At 37.5% G+C, this 21,707-nt stretch overlaps 1 protein-coding gene across 5 annotated transcripts in view; it reads right to left on the bottom strand.

Annotated features, from left to right (window-relative positions):
* Positions 1-21,707, bottom strand: part of LRRC49 (leucine rich repeat containing 49) — a 158,963-nt gene that overhangs the window by 82,099 nt on the left and 55,157 nt on the right. The window contains exon 1 of one of the 5 annotated variants that reach the window (XM_038580859.1): positions 17,769-17,885. The exons of the other annotated variants lie outside the window; for them this stretch is intronic. The gene's annotated coding sequence lies outside the window, so the exon portion shown is untranslated. Of the gene's footprint in view, positions 1-17,768; positions 17,886-21,707 lie in introns of those variants that run through there. 5 annotated transcript variants of the gene reach the window in all.

Here is a 21,707-nt window from a genome sequence, read left to right as displayed (position 1 = left end):
CTTACAATGCAAAGAAATAATACAGCTATATATATATATAAATTTAAATGACTGTAAAAAACTCAAAAGAATGACATGTCATGACATGAAAACTATATGAAATCCAAATCTCTGTGTACAAAAATCAAGTTTATTTTAAAGATTTTATTTATTTATATACTTATTTATTATTTTTAAAGATTGTATTTATTTATTTATTCATGAGAGACACACAGAGAGAGGCAGAGACCTAGGTAGAGGGAGAAGCAGACATCCCACTGAGCAGGGAGCCTGACCCTGGGATGGGGGGTAGAGGGGGAGGTGGGCCTGGATCCCAGACCCCTGGGATCATAACCTGAGCCGAAGGCAGACACTTAACTGACTGAGCCACCTAGGTGCTCTGGCTTTTTATTTATTTATTTGAAGGAGAGAGAGTGTGAGCGACAGAGAGAGAGAGAAAGAGAGAAAGAGAGAGAGAGAGAGAGAAGGAGCAGGGGGAGGAGCAAAGGGAGAAGGAGAAGCAGATTTCTTTTTGAGCAGAGAGCCTAACAGGGGGCTCGATCCCAGGACCCCAGGACTGTGACCTGAGCCAAGGCAGATGCTTAACAGACTCTTAACTGCCTAAGCCACCCAGGTACCCCCATAAATCAAGTTTTATTGGAACATAGTGCTCCTCATCCATTTTGTATTGTTTATGTAGCACAAAAACAAAGTTAAGTAGTTGAAACAGAGACAAGCTGGCCTGCAAAGAATCAGGGACATTATGCCAACCTAGGTTCTCTGAATGAACACACACACACAGGTTCACAGGGAAATTCTATCAAAACTTCAAAGATTAGATAGTACCAGTGCTTCACAAATTGTTCAAAAGCACTGAAAATTAAGGAAAACTTACTAATTCTTTTTATGAAGCAAGTATAACATTGACTCCTACATCTGTAAAAATAGTACTTTTAAACAAAAGAAAATGATAAATCAACATCACCTGCGGGTATTGTTACAAGAGTTTTAACTAAAATTTTAGGAAACAAAATTTAACACCACATTAAGAAAATTATACAACCTGACCAAATGCTATCTATTCTAAAAGTACAATTTGCTCACTATTGGGACATCTATATACTATACTATATTATGCTATATTAATAGATCTCAGGGAATAAAATCATATGGCTATCTTCACAGATACTGAAAAGGGCCTTTGAAAAATTTCAACAATTATTTTTTAAAGAAAACACTCCAGAAAATAGAAGTTGATGGATACTCTTTTTTAACATAATAAAAATATAAACAAATATATTTGTTTATATTTGTTATAAAATATAAACAAATATAAACAAAAACAGCTGGATATTTTACTTAATGTGGAAACATCTGAGGCATTTCGGCTAAATCACAAGTAAGGCCAGTCTGCCCGCTATTTCACTGCTAGTCAATATTTTACTGAAGATAAAAGCTAATATAATTAAATAAAAGAAATGGGGACACCTGGATGACTCTGGTTAAGCATCTGCCTTTGGCTTGGTGTCCCAGGGTCCTGGGATCGAGTCCACCATTGGGCTCACCACAGAGAGCCCTGCTTCTCCCTCTGCCTATGTCTCTGCCTTTTTCTCCATGTCTCTCATGAATAAATAAAATTTAAAAGAAAAAGAAAAGAAAAGATCAAAAGTATAAGAATTGGGGAAGAAGTGAAACTATCTTTATTTGCAGATGACATACACCATACCTGGAAGAACTATGCTGTCTAACTGATATGGTAGCCTTTAGACACATGCAGCTACTGAAGACTTAAAATGTGGCTAATGTGACTGAGAATTTAAATAATTATTTTTATTAACTTTGTTTAACTGTGGGATCCCTGAGTGGCTCAGCAGTTGAGCATCTGCCTTTGGCCCAGAGCATGATCCTGGAGTCCCAGGATCGAGTCCCACATTGGACTCCCTGCATGGAGCCTGCTTCTCTAGAGCCTGTGTCTCTGCCTCTCGCTGTCTGTGTCTCTCATAAATAAATAAATAAATAAAATCATTAAAAAAATTTTTTTTGTTTAATTGTATTTAACTTTTATTTAACTTATTAATTTTATTTTACACTTAAATAGTGACATGTGACTAATGACCAAAATACTCAACTGAGCAGTTATAGAATATTTCTATTCTGTTCAGAAGGTTTTATCAGACTGTGCTGCCCTAGGGAATCAATGATAAAACTAGCCCAAACAATACAAGAATTCAGTAAGGTAGCAGAATGTAAAATTAACACAGAGAAATCTGTGTTAATAGCCTTCATATACGCAAACAATGACCCATTAGGAAACATAATGGTACAGACAACCTCCTTTTATAGTATCAACAAGAAAGATAAAATACTTATGAATAAATATAACAAGAAATGTGCAAAACCTATATGAGGAAAACTTCCCAAACACACCTGAAAGACACATAAGCAAATTTAAATAAATGGAAATACATCACTTTTTCTACAGAATGATTTAATATGAAAAATTAGTTCCCCAAGTTTATAATTTTACTGCAATCCCAATAAAAATACCAAAGCTTCTTTAAAAAAAAAAAAGATTTTATTTATTTATTCATGAGAGACACACAGAGAGAGAGGCAGAGGCACAGGCAGAGGGAGAAGCAGGCTCCATTAAGGGAGCCCGACGTGGGACTCGATCCTGGGTCTCCAGGATCACGCTCTGGGCTGAAGGCAACGTTAAACCGCTGAGCCATCAGGGCTGCCCAATACCAAAGCTTCTTAATGGAGTTAGACAAGTTGACACTAAAGATAGAGAACCCCAAATCACTGGGGCAGACATGGACTTTTTAATAAATGGCTCTGGCGTAACTGAATAGACATGTGAAAAAAAATTAAATTAGCTCCAAACTCTACACTATGCAAGAATAATCTCCAAGTGGATCAGGGCTCTAATACAAACATTGGAAAGCACACAAGAAAAAATCTTGTGCAAATTCCTTTTTAGTACTCACTTATCTGCTGATTTCTGCAAAAAGGAACAACAGAAGGCTCACCCAGAAACTTATGAAATTGGCTTCCTATAGGTGTGTGTTGAAACAGAATAGAAAGAAGAATGGGGTTGGGTGTGAGGTAGAAAGAATAGGAAAGTGACGGATCTCTGAGAGATACCTTTTTGTATGGTTTGAGCTTTGGTACCATGTCATTATTACACGAAGAGAAAAATAAACATTATCAAATTATAGGAGGGTTGAGGGGGAAAAAACAACAAAAAATAGATACAAATGAAACAAATAAATTTTACTGTTCAAATGAATAACATAATCACCCTGAAAACTGTGGAGGAGAGCTAACTCAAGCAACTTCTGAACTTCTTTGATTGTATTTTCTGTGAAAGACAAAACAGTGTAAATAAATATTGAACCCTGGTTAATAGTCTTTCTCCTCCCAGAGAAGTATGGGTTACCAATTCTGAAACTATTTTCTATACATTCAAAAACTGACCAAATAAATAAATACATATAATGGGAGTCAATGTCAGAAGAAGTAGTTATAAACATGGTGGATTGCTAAAATAAGCCCAGTGGTAGTGGACTGTAACTGGAAGTTTCATGATAAAATTCATGAAGAGTGTCAGTATGAAGCCACAGCTTTTAATACACACAGATAAATAAATGTATAGCACGCTCGCACACATACTATCCATTGAGAAAGCCTAGAAGCAAAGATACCACAGTAACCATGAACATCCTTAGCACTTAACTCTTGCTTTCTAAATACCATTTTCCACTAAAAGTAATGAAAACTGCTTAATTCCAAAGCCAGGGCTGCAGAAGATGATCCTGGAATATCCTGATGTGCTAGAAAGTAAGGAAGAGTTTAAAAAATGATGAGGACATATCAAAAGAGGACAGGAGCCAGCTTGACAAATCTAGGATCTGGGAAAATCTGAGCAACAAAATGATTAATATAACAAGGGCACCTGGGAGGCTTAGTCAGTTAAGCAAATGACTCTTGATTTTGGTTCAGGTCATGATCTCAGGGTTGTGAAACTGAGCCCTGGGTCTGGCTCCACACTCAGCAGGGAGTCTGCTTGAGATTCTCTCTCTCCCACTCTCTCTGCCCCTAGCCCCTGTGCTCCTGTGCATTCTTTCTCTCTCCAAAATAAATAAACAAATCTTTTTTAAAAAATGAGTAATAATTGTAAATGATTATAACTTTGTCTTTCCCTGTATGTAAAAATTTTCTAAAAGGTAGTCACTTAGGAGTATAATTCCTTAGGGCTAAGAGTATGACTCCTAGTAAATACAAATGTATTTTAACAGTTCACAACTTGAAAAGGCATGACTCCAAGGATTAATGACCTAGTAGCAGAACCAAAGCAGGCAGTGATGCACACATGTTTACCAAGAGTGCAAGGAAGCAAAAGTCGGACTGAGGCTCAGGTATGTGCGTGCTTATCCTTACAGCGTTCATATGTTTTTGAGGTGGGATAGCAGAACCATGCTGTGGAAGAATAAAAGATCCCTAATATCTAGGTCAAGCAGACAGATGGCATTGTGAGGTGAGGCTAGGAGTAGAACCCTGAAGCGTGCACGCACGTGCACACAGACAGACAAAATGAGATGAAACAGCCCAACATGAAAGAGCTAGTGAACAGCTAGTCCCAACATTAATGTGAGCATAGGGATGAAAGGAAGAAATAAGTTTATTGGGCACCTATTATTAGGTGCTTCCCTTACCCTAGCAACAGAACACCTCCGTTCTGTAGTAAACCCAATCCACATACTGATCCCACCGCCCTCACTGCCCTAGGAGACAGGAAACATATGTCCCAGGCTTGAGCATTCAGTGTGCCCTAGATACCCCTAGCCAGAGCGATGAGTTCTGACTGGGCCCTTGACCTAAATAAGCACCATCAGAGTCCTCAGCAATAGGGCTTCCCAGGCTGTAACGTTCATTTGAATCTTTTTAAAATGACAGTTCTGATCCAGTAGGCTTAGGGTAGGGTTTGAGAGTCTGGATTTCTAATAAGCTCCCCAGCAATGCTGATGCTGCTGGTCCAGGGTCATACTTATGAACATTAAGGCCCTTCAGAAACCGTCTCCCAGAGTTATCAGGGAAGAAGTATTCTTTATACCAGAGCTGCAAAGCTGATGGACTGTGATTCTGGGCCTGTTGGCTTTTCTACAAAACGCAGGATGTGTTTGTTTTACATTTCTATCATCCAGTTCTTTGTGTGTTCTTGGTCATTAGATTATATTCACACTCATAGAAAACAGAAGCCATAAATGTGTCTTGTCACTCCCCACAATGCCTTTACTGTTTTACATATAGAACTGCATAATCAGTGTTCTTCAGCAACCAACTGGGAACCAATTTTAAATTCTTAGATGAAAGAAATTAAGAAGATATTTTAATGAAATTGTAAAGGAGGAGGAGGACCAATTATTAGCTTCCATTCTCTGGATATCCTGAAGATAGCCCCAGATCCTGAACCCACACAGCTATGAAACATTGGCATCATTCTCAAAACCCCTCTAGCCAATCATTTTGGAAAATTAAAAGGGGATAGTCTGTAAGTGCAAAAAAGCAAGTCCCAAAGATAAGATCAAAGGAACTAGCAAAAAATATTATTAATCTCACAGATTTGAGCAGTGCTTTCTAAGAGATATCTAACCTAAAAACTATGGTCTCTAACACAAGGTCTACAAGTGACACTGTCAATTTCTTTTTAAGCCATGAAAAGAAGTTCTACCAAAAACAATTCTCAGAAATTAGCTGACAGTTTTGAACTACCCTTTTAAGGTATCTTAAGTCACTGTGATACCTTTTTATGTGCATAGGACAAACAAGTCTAACTGATTCACTTCCCTCCAAGGCAAGAATCCAGACGTATCCTCCTTATTCACAAGGAATCCCAACTTGCAACTTCCTTACCTGGCTATAAACAAGCTTTCTTAAAGGATTAAATACGGTCTTCTTTCAACCAAGGCTTGTTTACATAAATACACTTTTAAGATCAAGCAATAATTTTCCTTCCTGACCAAGTTATATTTCAGCCCTTCATAAAACTCATCTTTAATACTAAAAACTAATATGGAGAAAACAACTAATTCAATCCATTTAATAATCTATTCACACCACACACACACACACTTTCTAAAAGGTAAGTTCCCAAAAGTGCAAACACAATAATCATGGGTTCTCTTTCTTTCAGGCTACCCAGTCTCCAGGATGGGAGCGTTCTCTTCAGCTCCACCCCTCTCAGAGGAGTAGCTCTGTTTTCCAATTTCTCTACCAGTGACACAATGAGTCAAACATCCAATTCAGGACAGGTGTATTGGGAAGCCTGATTGTATATGTATATCTAAACTACATTCTGTTATTTTGTACTCTATTTGTCTGATTTAATTGAAACATCTTTTAATTGGTTCAAAACTTAGAGCAGAAGAAAGAGTATGATTATTAATTATCCCTTCAAACATTAAAAGGAGCTTCCAAAGAACTACACAATTCTTATAAATTTATCCCTAATTTAACACAGCTTTTAAATCACTTGTATTTTTCCAACACAAATAGGGGAAATATTTTTCTTTTGAAAGTGACATTGATCCTGAAATCTCACATAAAGACTCAAGAATGAACTAAATGTAAACATATTTATTGCATGTGCTTTTGAAAAAAACATCCTAATAATTTAATCATACATCTGTAGTGTTTCCTTTTCACTTTTACCCATAATAAAATCTATGCTCAACTGCAGATTTCACCAGCTAGAGTTTTCTGATTTAGTTAGTCCTTTTCTTAGTCTCTTCAGTAAAAATTAGAATCTGCTAATCCAAAGTTTTTAAAACTATTTCTACAGGAAGATAAAGTAATAAAGAGAGAGCATGAACTTTTCTGAACAAATAATATCATACTGGAGAGGAGTTTAAAGAATCTAACTTTTTTTTTTTAAGAATCTAACATATTTTTAAGCCCATTTCTAAACTGTTCATTTTAAATACAGGAAGTCTTTTTAGAGAAACTATACACCTGCCAATTCAGGATTCGATTATATAATTGTTTTCTAGCTACAGGAACATACTATTGTTAATTTAAAGGGAATTCATATCCTTTAAGAGCCAGATAGATAGCTGGCAAAGATGATATATAGGATGATAATCTGAAAATCTGATAGAAAATATTTGCAATTTGCAATGATAGTATGAGACTCACTCTCCCAGTGTAAACAACTATGGAACTGGACAAAATATACAAAGCAAGCACTGAACATAGGACAGCATAGGGCTGTGATCTTTGGAGAAGAGAGACACAAGAAAGCCACATTCACCTGGAGGCACTTTCCAGATCACAGCACAGGGAAGTGTAGTTAAAAAGAGAACATCGATTTCACTGGATGGATGAAATGGAGGTCAGAGTTTGGGTCTGTTGAGGCTGCTGGAATTTGCAGGGAAAAGAGGGAGCTACATAGAAAAGAAACTCTAGAAATCTGCACAGGGGTCTTTTAAATATTTGGCTGAATATCAGGATGCACTGACACAGGACTAGGCTCTTGGAAGCCCAGGGAAATAGAACTATTGAAGGGCTGTGAGATGAAGAGTACCTAGAGGCCATGTGGAGCTGGAAGACACTGGGGTTCCAACCGGACACAGTGGAAAGACCTCACTGAACACTCAGGGTATGTAGCTGAGGCCCCAGAAAGGCTATGCTTTACGTGTATGGCTATTCTACATGGAAAAACAATGTGAAGATGTTCATGTTTCTGTATGACCAGGATTTTCTGAGAATAGAATGTTGGCACCTGGATCTAAGGATGATTATGTAGATAGACAACTCTGGAAAAAAAGAAATTTGTCTCCCAGAGCTGTGTGTTTATATTTCAAAAATTAATAATATCTGGAGTCATTTCTTTACATTTCAAAGGGTAACTGACCAAGAAGCCTTCTTTATCTCTTTCTCTCTCCCTCCCTCCTCCCCCTCCTTCTCTACAGAAGAAGCATAGCTGTGAAAGCAGCTCCTATACAAGCCAAGATTAATAATAACGTATTTCTGTATTTATATATATCATATATTTAATGTATATTTCTATATATTTCTAGAGATTCCATATATTTCACATATCTTTTTAAAAATATTTTATTTATTTATTCATGAGAGACATACAGAGAGAGGCAGAGACATCGGCAGAGGGAGAAGCAGGCTCCCTGCGGGGAGCCCAATGTGGGACTGGATTCCTGGATCTAGGATCATGCCCTGAGCCAAAGGCAGATGCTCAACCAATGAGCCACCCAAGCATCCCTCACATATCTAATTTCTATCTATATTTTATATTTTTCTATATCTCATAAATGTAATTCACATATATATGAAAATCAGGTGCATATTTCTGCTCGATTAGAAAGATAGAATCCTATCTTATTTTTGCACCAGTTGATTTAAAAACTACCTCAAGCAAAGTCTCAGTTCTTTTTCAAGAAGCAACTTTGAATCTACTTAAATTTTTAAAAAGTATTTCACTGGAATCTTAAGTCACCGAAGACAGCCTTTGGGTTGGAATATCTTGTGACGTGTTACTAATAATCCTATTCCTGTGTAAAATAATCTTAAACTGTCTTCCTTGTCTTATTTACTTTTTAGCCATCTCTGTCCAAGAGGACAGCCATGATGAATCCTCAGACAGCTAAACATGTTGAATATGGCTGTCAAGAATTATCCATGCATTTGCCTCTGAAAAGATAGGGGATATAATTACGTTGCTGTTAGGGAGACAGGATAAGGGATTACAGCTTTTGGGAAGTAGTATCTGGCCTCAGACACTTGAAGCGGAGGTGGCCCAGGATGCTGGGGCACAAATGGATATACTCCAGTAAGTGATACTTTACTTGTCAATGCAGCAATCAAATGTAACTTAAAAAATATCTGATATAGGGACGCCTGGGTGGCTCAGCAGTTTGCGCCACCTTCGGCCCGGGGCGTGATCCTGGAGACCTGGGATTGAGTCCCACGACGGGCTCCCTGAGTGGAGCCTGCTTCTCCCTCTGCCTGTGTCTCTGCCTCTCTGTGTGTGTGTGTCTCTCATGAATGAATGAATAAATAAAATCTAAAAAAAAAAAAAAAATCTATCTATCTATATCTCTATATATCTATATATCTATATCTATATCTATATCTATATATATATATATATATATCTGATATAGACACAAAATGATCAAGGTGTGAATACGTCATGGTAATTTTTGGCCTTCAATAAAGAACACTAATTTTCATAAAAAAGAATTATCCATGAATATTGGAAAACGTCAGCTTCAGACTTGGGTTCTATTTATTCATTAATGAAAACAAGAACGATTACATGTCTGCAGGTACGAAATATGACCAATACAATGATAAGTGAAATGTTGTCTAACTGGATACATATAAAAAAACTATTACAGGTACCAGAAAAAGGAAACAATTCTTCTTGTTTGGGTGTGGACTGGATGATGAAGGATTAAGAGAAGCTCCTCCAGGTAGAAGTATGCATTTGGGGTTCTGGTATAATTAATTTTGAGCTTCATTTTTTCCTGAAGCAAACCGATCAATGTGTTCAGTCCTTTTTTTTAATTAAAAAAAAATATTTATTTATTCATGAGAGACAGAGAGAGAGAGGCAGAGAAATAGGCAGAGGAAGAAGCAGACTCCATGCAGGGAACCCGATGTGGAACTTAATCCCAGGACTCCAGGATTACGTCCTGAGCTTCATGAAGGTAGACACTCAACCAATGAGCCACTCAGGTGTCCCTGTTCAGTCCTTTCAATATCTGTCCACTTACCTTTGTTTTAAACGTGGATGTTCACTATATTTGGGATTTTTATTATGAACTATTTCAAACCGCGTTTGGAAGTTTTTCTATAAGACAAGTACAAGGAATAGCACTCTAGGAAACTACTTAAATACCTTAAATTTATTTCTAAAAGCATTTTGGCTTTAATCTATTTATACCTTAAGTTTGTTTCTGAATATACTTTGTATTTCCCTACATTTGTAGAACAAAACAGGAAATTGCAAAACACATTTTGGTCTTATTTATCATAGTTGTTTGTTTCTGAAGCTAGAAACAACCACCCAATATAATATTTAATCATAAGTAATTTTAAGACTCAAAATTCCCCTTTGCAATATGTACCAAAATTTTTCTTGCAACCTCTAGAACCACTGCATTAACAACAACAACAACAAGAACAACCCAAGAAGGCCTTTGAAACATCAATGCTTTTAAAAATATTGATTCACTTTCCCCAATAGCTATCAGTTTCTCAACTGTGTATTTGTGAGCCCAACTGAGATGAGGTGTGTAAACAGCCTGCTCACAAGTCCTTAGCTTAATGTGAGTTCAAGAATTCTTCCTCTGACACATAGATCAATGGAACAAAATAGAGAACCCAGAAATGGGCCCTCAACTCTATGGTCAACTAATATTCAACAAAGCAGGAAAGACTATCCACTGGAAAAAGGACAGTCTCTTCAATAAATGGTGCTGGGAAAATTGGACATTCACATGCAGAAGAATGAAACTAGACCATTCTCTTACACCAGACACAAAGATAAACTCAAAATGGATGAAAGACCTAAATGTGAGACAACATTCCATCAAAATCCTAGAGGAGAACACAGGCAACACCCTTCTTGAACTTGGCCACAGCAACTTCTTGCAAGATACATCCATGAAGGCAAGGGAAACAAAAGCAAAAATGAATTATTGGGACTTAATCAAGAAAGAAAGCTTCTGCACAGCAAAAGAAACAGTCAACAAAACTAAAAGACAACCTACAGAATGGGAGAAGATATTTGCAAATGACACATCAGATAAAGGGCTAGTATTCAAGATCTATAAAGAACTTATTAAACTCAACACCCAAAAAACAAGCAATCCAATCATGAAATGGGCAAAAGACATGAACAGAAATTTCACCAAAGAAGACACAGACATGGCCAACAAGCACATGAGAAAATGATCCACATCACTTGCCATCAGGGAAATACAAATCAAAACCACAATGAGATCCCACCTCACACCAGTGAGAATGGGGAAAATTAACAAGGCAGGAAACCACAAGTGTTGGAGAGGATGTGGAGAAAGGGGAACCTTCTTGCACTGTTGGTGGGAATGTGAACTGGTACAGCTGCTCTGGAAAACTGTGTGGAGGTTCCTCAAAGAGTTAAAATAGAACTACCCTATGGCCCAGCAATTGCACTGCTGGGGATTTACCCCAAAGATACAGATGCAGTGAAATGGCAGGACACCTGCACTCTAATGTTTATAGCAGCAATGTCCACAATAGCCAAACTGTTGAAGGAGCCTCGGTGTCCATCGGCAGATGAATGGATAAAGAAGATGTGGTCTATGTATACAATGGAATATTACTCATTAGAAATGATAAATACCCACCATTTGCTATGACGTGGATGGAACCGGAGGGTATTATGCTGAGTGAAGTAAGTCAATCAGAGAAGGATAAACATTATATGTCTCATTCATTCAGGGAATATAGAAAATAGTGATAGGGATTAAAGGGGAAAGGAGAGAAAATGAGTGGGAAATTATCAGTGAGGGAGACAGAACATGGGAGACTCCTAACTCTGGGAAACAAACAAGGGGTAGTGGAAGGGAGTGGGTGGGGGGATGAGGTGACTGGGAGGGGGGCACCTGACAGGACGAGCACTGGGTGTTATACGTTGGCAAATTGAACTCCAATAAAAAAATATACAAAAAAAAAAGAATCCTTCCTCTGAGAATAACACTCACACATATACACACAAATATTACCTCCACACTAATAAAAATGAAACTTTATGATGACAGTAAGTATCTGGAAAACTTCCAGTGAAGTTCCCTTATAATGTTATAAATAAAATCCATGACAGCACTTCTATGTACTTTTGAACCACAGAACTGATGTTTTACGTGATTATGAGTGCTGATACAAATAGGGAAACATAAGACTGTTATAATAATAAAAAGGAACTGCTAACCACTTGATTCTTTTCTGCCTTTCCCTCCTTCAAAGGTATGACAAAAGAAATAATTACCACAAACATATAGAGAGACCCCAGTTTCCCTACTGCCTTGTACCTTTGTCCCCTTTTCTTTCTTCTTTAGTATCTACCACCCCTGCCCTATGAACTCGGGCTCTTCAATAAACCACAAGGTTTGCAAAAACAGTCCTCAGAAAATATATTCTAGGGGCACCTGGGTGCCTCGGTTAGCTGAGAATCTGCCTTTGACTCAGGTCATGATCCTAGGGTCCTGGGATCGAGCCCCATGTCAGGCCTACATCTGACAGTGGGGAGCCTACTTCTCTCTCTCCCTCTGCCTACCACTCCCCCTGTTTATGCTCTCTCTGTCAAATGAATAAATAAAATCTTTAATAAAATAAAACAAAACAAGAACAAAAATACGTTGTTATGGAGTCCTCAAGCAAGAGGCATGAAAAAAGGAATAACCCCCAAGCACTAGTGGAGGGTAAAGTGGAAAACTGTTGCCTATGGTTAAACAGCAAGATCCCATAGTCACCTTTCCAATATGCTATACAACCTCTGATTCTGCTTCAGTTGGAAAGTCACCTGGTTTTCAGGTGTTCCCTGACAACACATCTGAATGAAGGCTTTATTTTTTTTTATTTTATTTATTTATTCATGAAAGACAGAGAGAGAGAGAGAAAGAGAGAAAGACAGAGAGAGAGAGAGAGACAGAGACACAAGCAGAGGGACAAGCAGGCTCCATGCTGGGAGCCCGATATGGTACTCGATCCTGGGTCTCCAGGATCACGCCCTGGGCTGAAGGCGTTGCTAAACCGCTGAGCCACCCAGGCTGCCCTGAATGAAGCCTTTAGTCTCTATTCATGTCACTTAAGTAATTTTCTCTTAGCAGTAAAATCAATATGCAATGCAAAATTATAAGATATAAAGCAGGGGCTTAGTTGGAAGAGCATGTGACTCTTGATCTTGGGATTGTGAGTTTGAGCCCCATGTTGGGTATAGAGATTACTTAAATAAATTAAAAAAAAAAACCCTTTATTTAAAAAAAAGGAGATATAAAGCAAATATACTGTTAACTTAAAAATGTTGCTTAAAGAAAAATTTATAGAATTTACAACATAAAATACTATAAAGGTATATAAGACATATAGAAAAAAGATTGGTTTCTAACGCTCACTTATCTATAGAACACTGATGGGATAATCTTATAATGTCAATGTATGAATGGCAGTAACTAAGTTCCCTTAAATGAGAAAAAAATCTCCAATGTGTTCAATAACATTGCCACGTGACAAGAGTACATGGTATCATGGTGTTAATATTCCACCTGTAAGGCACTAATCTGCCTAGCCTGAGATCAATACTTAAAACAGACATAAAGAAAAAGTCATTTTGATTGTAACAAAAAAAAATAATAAAACCATAGAGAAAATCAACTAACTAAACTGTGTAATCCTTTACTTAGGGTAGAAAAATACAACAAGACTTTATAGTAGAATGCAGAGTATTACAAATAGCATGGTCATCTACAAGCTGAATGTCCTAAAAGCAATGAAAAAAATGTGATAAATTAATTTTTAAAATTTTTATATTTTATAGTATTTTAGAATAATTTATACTTTTAATTTCTAAATGGAAAAGTCACTTGTAATAAGGCAATATTGAAATAAATTGTGCATGGGAGATTACATACAATTTTAGTAAAAGTTCCATGCTCTAAATAAATTTAGATCCAATATTATGTCAACTCGAAACATGATAAAACAAATTTATCTTACCTAAAGTCTGTTTTTCTGAAGTGATGGAATGAATCTATTATTAGTTGTGGACTTTTGTTCATCTAATTTCTTTCTGAAAGAAGTGAAAAGCTACATCTAGGCCTGAGGATCAGATGCTAAGGGACTGGGCCTTAGCATACACTAGAGGTTTTCCTTATTGCAGAGGAGTAAAACAGTAATGGGAAGGAAGGAAGGAAGGAAGGAAGGAAGGAAGGAAGGAAGGAAGGAAGGAAGGAAGGAAGGAAGGAAGGAAGGAAGGAGGAGGGAGGGAGGAGGGAGGGAGGGAGGGAGGGAGGGAGGGAGGGAGGGAGGGAGTCCCTATCTTTAGAGCTTTTTTGTAGGTCCTCTTTAGATGATGCCTATCACATTTAGAAAATGCAATTAAATGTTTGTGTGAAGGTGAATCACATGTCAACCATCAGGCAAACACTTCATAGAGAACTGAAATAGGAAATTTCCATGGCAAGTATGTAGTCATTTCTTAAATTTAAAACTTTTCTTAGGAGGCAGTCAGAAAAGATCTGTCAATAGTTGGTTTCTGTGTTATTCTACTTATTTGTTTTATTCAGTTAGTAAGAAGACTGGCTTATTGTTGGTTACCTATTAACTTGAGCCAGAAAGGGAAAAAAAAAGTGAAGGCATTCTAACAGTTCGCTGGATACCAGAACTAACAAAAATTAATTTCCTTAAGCCGAAACAACATAAGCAGCACCTCCAATCCTGAAAAGCATGAGAGCAAAGCCTCAACTACAGGATCACTTTAAGTAATAACCTGAGTTCATAGCAACTTCCAATACATTCTGTAGGTCAGTTAAATAATTTCCTCCTGAAAATATCAACTGGTACTGAAAGAGACAACTGCAGGATGATCTGAGTTTCTCTCATTTGGTTTCTTCCTAGACATAGAATTAATTTGGTATGCCTAACCAAGTTGAAATAGAGCTTGAAAAAAATGCAGAGAATGATTCCCTTGATAAAAGTAAAATTATAAGCCACTTCTCATAAATTTGGAAAATAGCCTGGAAGATACTCTGGCCCTGAAGAATGATGATGAAGGAAAAGTCACATCCAAAAGCTTGCAGTTTGGTGAGCTTCAGTCATACTACAATTACTAAAAGAGATCATTAGAGAACCTGTAACAGTATTCTTGCCCCCCAAAAGAAAATGGAATCCTAGCTTAAAATTTTCAGTGGCATCATAAAGAAAAAGCAGTTCAAATGGCATTGTCCTACTAAGAGAGGGGAAGGAGGTAGGAGAGGCCCACACTGGGCAGTTTTTTTATTTTTCAGTTTTATTATTTTTTTAAAATGCCCTACAGATACTGCAACTCCTTCTTGCCTGTACCCTGGGGCTGACCACACCCATGACTCTACTTGAGACAAGTCATCTAACAGGAAAGTTCTACAGATTTTCCTCTATTCTAGAAGTTCTGGACAAGATCTTTACTGACAAACCAATAGATTGACCTAGAAGCCAGAAACAACCGCCAAGAGACTTGACCGCTTAAGTCTTTAAATCTCACCTGTCCATGCATTAAACATAGTCGAAATGACTTAGTAATGGCATGAAAGAGGATCCATCAAAACAAGTTCTGAAACCACAGAGAGAAATATTTCTACTTGAGGAATTAAACTAATTCTTCTTGAAAAAAAATTTTAAAAGATTTTTTCTATTTATTTGACAGAGAGAGCATGAGCAGGGGAGGAGGGTCAGAGGGAGAGGGAGGAGCAGACTCCCCTCTGAGCAGGGAGCCCCATGTAGGGCTCAATCCCAGGACCCTTGGATCACGACCTGAGACAAAGGCAGAAGCTTAACCAACTAAGCCATCCAGGCACCCCTCTTGAAAAATTTTTGATACAACAGTAATATTATTTACATAGTAGATGCTGGAGGGATACAATGGGCACTTATATGATATGTTTCTCTGCCTTTGTCAAGTTTATAGTCTAGCAGGGAGAACAATTTAAAAAGAAAGTTCAGGCATGCCTCGGTGGCACATTTGGTTGGGTGTTCAAAGTTTGGTTTCAGCTCAGGTCATGATCTCAGGGTCATGATATGGAGTCCTGGGTGGGGCTCTGGACTTAGCGTGGAGTCTGCTTGAGATTCTCTCTCCCTCTCTCTCTGCCCCTCTCCTTCATGCTCTCTTTCTCTCCCTCTAAAATAAATAAACAAATCTTTAAAAAAATAAATAAAAAATGCAATAAACTATGGAACTACAATAATTATAGAAGTATAGGAAGCTATGAGGAAAACACATAGCAAGACCCCATGTTATTGTTCAAGCTTTGTAAACTCAATCCATACTGAGAAATACATCGCAACCCAGTCCCCACATATTTATAGTAAAATAATATATACACACAAACTCATGCATAAACATACCCATGTATAATTAAAACTGGAAAATTTTCATGAAACAGTATTTGTCCCAAAAAATGTGGAACAAACTCTGATATTTTCTATTTCATTTTTATTTTCCCAGACTTAACCACAAGATTGATTTTAGGATCCCTGTATGAGTTTTGACCCGAAGATTGAAAAATACAGACCTATGATATTTTTAAGTGAGCTACAAGATGTAAATTCCTGAGCCCCACTGAAAACTACTGAATTAGAATCCATGGATGATGGGCCAGGAAAGCTGCACTTTAGCAGGCTCTCCAGATAATTCTTAAGCAAATTAAGGTTTGAGAACCCTTGGTACCATTTAAACCCAAATCTGGAAGATGATCAAGAGTTATTCAGGTACCAGGCAGGTAGAAAAATGTTATTGCCAGAAGCCATGGCATATACAAAGACCAAGTGGGCAAGGGGGAGCATGCTATGTTTAAGAAAGTTCAGTGGAACAGGAGTCCAGAGCACTATGGGAAGGCAATGAAGGTGGAGAGGTAGGCATGGCTCATTCTGCAAGTTCCCTCTTCTAGTATGTTCCATACTACCTCAAGAATAATTTAAAGGAAGAAAATTGTGACAAATGCTACAGCATGAATGAACTTTGAGGACACTAAGCTAAGTGAAATGAGCCAGACACAAACAGACAAATACTGTATAATTCCACTTATATGAGGTATCTAGGGCAATCACATTCACAGAGACAGAAAATTGAATGATGATTGCCAGGGCTGGGGAAGAGAAGAAAGGAGAATTGTTTAACGGGTACAGAGTTTCAGTTTTACAAGATGAAAGAGTTCTGGAGATGGGCTGTACAACAATGTGAATGTAACACCAATGCACTGTATTTTTAACAATGATTAAGATGGTACATTTATATGTATTTCACCACAATTTTAAAAAAGGAACACATAAGACCAAGAATCCTGAGCTGATATTTGATCCTCACTAGTATTTGACTCATTTCCCAGTGATACTGAATCTGTCCTCCCTCAGTTCTACGAGCAATAGCAACCATTTCCTTTTAGGCAATCAAGACACTAGAATTATAAACCCTTCTTCTTCCTTTTGTTTTTTGTTTGTTTTTGTTTTTTTTAAAGCTTGTAAAAACTTTCTACATTGGAGAATGAAAGGAAAGAGACTGGAGAGAAGAATCGATCCCAACTTAACCTTGTAATGAAGAGCAGTGCCCTGAAACCATCTCAGTCAAAGAGATGAAGCTGATGGAACACTACAGTTCTTGGCTAAAGATCATAAACTACCTCCTGAGGGTCACAAATATTTATTTATCCTTGACAAATATTTTCGTTTATAGAGCTTTTCCTCATGAAGGGAAATTTTGCATGATGCCTATGTTAATACAGTCTCATTTTGGGGTGTCATAATTCACTGGCTCCCAAATCTAGCAGTGAGATGTACATCAGAATACCTTGAGAAGCCTTAAAAAATTACAGATCCCTGGCTCCACTCCAAATCTACTGGAGGAGATTATCCAGCAGTGAACCAGTGACTATGTATTTTTAAAGCTTCCAAGGATATTTTTACATGTAGCCTATTTGGAGAAAATCACTCAAAGAAAAGACAGTTATGAGAATGGCTGCCTAAGCACATGCACTTACCTCTCTCCACCCTCTCAAAATCTCTTTGAAATGAATGAACATAAAAGTATGAAAATATCCATAGCAGTACTAGAAAACCAGGAAGTTCCATCAGCAGACCAGAACACTAAGGAATTTCTGGAAGATATAAAGCAGATGGAATCAGTAAAACCCCAAATTGCTAAAAGCCTAAAATGAACAGAATCATTTACATTGTAAATGTTGCCAGCAGAACCTTAGAATATTCCCAAGATCAGAAGCAGCAAGTGTTGGCAGCAGATGTGGGTCAGTTGTCCGATAATTATTGAAGCCTTTGGTAACAGTTTTCCAGCATCTCACTCTGAGAGTAGATGCCTTGTGAATTGTCCCAAGGTTGACCATGATGAGAGAGGAAAGGCACTGTTGTAGGTAAATTCTGGAGGCCCCATTCCCAGAAAGTAAGTTTCTTGTACATCCAACTGGGTCAATATCCTGCCTCCTCCCTACTCTACGTCCTCTGTAGACAGAGATCCTATACTCATAATTTACATTCATGGTGATTTTTTTAAATTACTGCTGAAAAACAAATCCATCTAGACTCTCATTTGTAAATATGAGCTACCATCCAAAAATCAAAGAAATAAAGAAACCAAAAAAGAGCATTTTTGTTTGTTTTTGTTTGAAGAACAATTAACTCTGAGGGGAAAAAAGTAAATTCTAGAAATCAAAGAAAACTTTCTCTCATCCATAAACTAACATAAGCCATTATAAACAAATGTAATCAGACTACTCAGAAATTGAGATCATGAAAGCTAAGAAAAACAAAATAGACAGCACCTCAGAAGAAGAGGTAAATAATGGAATGATCATGTCTGAAGAGTGAATTAGATAGAACGGATCCCCTTGGTTAACCACAGAATATTACTCTCACAGTGATCATCCTAAAATGTACTGTGGGCTAGAAGAGGGCCCGGTGGGGAGGGAGAGAGGGAGAGACAGGACCTCACTGCAGGTTCAGAGAGGGTAGACAAGGTGAGTCCACCATGAGCCTTCTGCATCAACTCTGCCCAGCTTATGCCCTCCACCTGGAATATCCAAGTACCTTTAACCCCACTAAGGCCTACTCTTCTCTTAGCATTAAGTCCAGGTACCATTTCCCTGTGGGAAAGCTTCCTTTACTTCCCTTCCCCAGGCTTATTTACATTTTCTAATATCCCCATAGATCACCACCACTAAGTTTAACTCACTAAATAATAATTATCTATTTGTGTCTCTGCCTTCTCAGCTTTGAGGAATATTTTAACCAGAAACACTGGTTCTATTCAGCTACAGAGATATGGATATATGTCATTCATTCTCTAAATACATCTTGCATGCCTACTGGTAGTGCTAAATGCACTGATCTAATAGCTGCAGGAAAACATACAAAAAGGGTTCTGTACACGCGACATTAAATATAGGCACCTATTTGCCCCATTTTGGAAGTCTGTATTCAATAAGGTGCCATCACATTTTGGAACTTTCTGAATTTCCACCAGGTACCTAATAGTTCATGCAAATGGACCTCTAAGAATCCAACAATTGAGTCAAAAATTAGGAAGCCCAACTATATAACTGTCAGTATATTATTGTCTCCTTGAAATGGATATACAATTAATTGGATGTTTTCATTTGCTGAATATTATCTGTGAGTTTTCCAGAGGGAGTCTTAAAGGTACTTTCAGCTTTATGCTGCTGTTTCTACTCTTCTTGACCTCTGTTACTCCTGGACCACAGAACTGTAAAACCAGGCAACTCTATTATGCCAGGACTGTTAGCAGGACACTGGGGCCCTGGAAGATAATATAGTTATCACTACAAATCATCTGATGCCCAGCTATCTGAGATATTTGTGTCCTGAGTAAAGCTAACAAATGTTTTCAAGGCTTGCACTCTCCGATTTTTTTTCCCAGCAGATCAAATCTAATCTATATGCCATCTCCTGGACCACATGTGTCAACAGGAACAGAACAGAAAATGTCCCGATCCTCAAAAGCAGATGAGCTGCAAGTACAAAAGTAAGGTGAGCTAAGCCTATGTAGAAACACAGAGAAAATAATTAGTAAGAAAATGAAACCATTAAAATTGTCGACTCACCACTAGCTCAATTTCTTGGGAAATCATGCTTTTTAAAGAAAGTTATAAAAGATGGAGGAGGACTGTGAAGCATATGGCATTGATTACCTTTAATCACCTCTACAAAGCAAATATTCCTTAATGACAATGTGACAATAGCCAAAGGATATCTCATATATATGATGGATACAATTTTTCTCTGCTAATTTTTCTCCTTAAGGCACAAAAGATAATTGACTTGGGGTATATGAAAACTAGAGGTCCGACTTACAAAGTAGAATATAGAATCAATACGTTTATTATCAAGCAGTATAGCTTTTCACAGCTCATGGAACACCTACCGTGGCTAAAATAAAACTAAAAATGTTTTTGTTTTTTTTTTTAAAGAAAGTTATCAATACTAATCCCACTAATCATATCTTTGTCTTGCTGGGTGGGTAAAACTCCTTTCCAGGTTGAGAAGAACATTTCTTAAATATAAGCAATTCAAACCAACTCCCTACAGAGCCAGGAGCTCAGAAGTTCAAGTATCCTGGGGACCTGGGAACATCATAGCTCCTGTACACCTAAATTTGTATCTCTCTTTTAAGTACTCCCCATAATTGAGGTAAGAAGCAAAAGTAATGCATTCCACCATAATTTGAGGGAATCTAAGGGTTTCCAGCACCTTAAATAGGGAATTTTGTGACAATGAGACACTATCTTCTCAAAATAATTGTTAATGGTCTTCAGGAAGAAATTCCCTAAAGAAAATTAAGTATCCCTTTCACTGTCATTGAAAAGAAATCCTTCCTCCCCAACAAACTGGAAAGACCCCTGGAACAGTATTCAGCATAAGCTGAAAAGAATATGAAAAATCTTTCAGAAAACTTCAATATTTTTTCCACAGAAGAGAAGAAGAGAGACAGAATAAGGGTATTTTCTTTGAAATAATGTCTATATGCAAAGTGCACTATCTGGATTTAATCTCTTACTTTTAGAGATACAGCACAGAGAAATGGGGTTAGCACTTAGATCTGATGGGAAGAAAAAATATGCAAACCAAAAAATGCACAGAAACTAAACTTTTTTTTTTTTTAAGTTTTATTTACTTATTTTAAGTAAGCTCTGTGCCCAACTTGGGACCTGAATTCATGATCCTGAGATTGACAGTCACATGCTCTACTGACCTAGCCAGCCACATGCCCCTAAACTGGTTCTTAATAATCAGAAGTATAGATCTTGAGCTGGGGAAGAGACTGATTCTGAACTCTTTTATACTTCTATAAAAGCTGGTTCAAAGAATAGCCTTGAGGTTAAACTAAAGAGGGGTAGTTACAAAGCACAGTTCAAACTGAGTGGCTGGGGGAAAGAGGAGTAGCAAAGACTGAGGGAAGGAGTAGAGGTCCTTCTGCTTTGAAAAGTCTGACTGCCTGTCTCAGCTCCACTTCTGAAATCTTGCACATTGACACTGAATGAGGCAGCATCACAATGTAAAGGATGATATGCTTTAAATCTTTGGAAGACAAAAATGTATGCATATACTCTGGTATACAGTCTCTTAGCAGCATTAGTTCTAAGTAGGGATAGCAAGTTAGAAGTTACAGCCCAATTAGCAAGAGGCTCAGTGACAAATATAGCCTGCTATATCAAAATTGCTTAGTAGCTATACAGATTGTAGATGATAATTTATGGAAGAAATTCTAATTCAACTGACTGGTGCAGTAAGTGTCAAACAAAGGACAGCAAAATATATGTTGAAATTTCCACATACACATTTTCCAGAAGAGCAACCCTAAAATATAATTAAATAAAAAGAACATGCTATACTAATTTCATCATTTAGCATTAGTCTCTCACCCGCACCAGAGCTTTGTTTTTCCATGA

Source organism: Canis lupus, chromosome 30 (genome assembly GCF_011100685.1).
Source record: "Canis lupus familiaris isolate Mischka breed German Shepherd chromosome 30, alternate assembly UU_Cfam_GSD_1.0, whole genome shotgun sequence".
NCBI lineage: Eukaryota > Metazoa > Chordata > Mammalia > Carnivora > Canidae > Canis > Canis lupus.
This window is presented reverse-complemented; position numbering and strand designations above follow the sequence as displayed.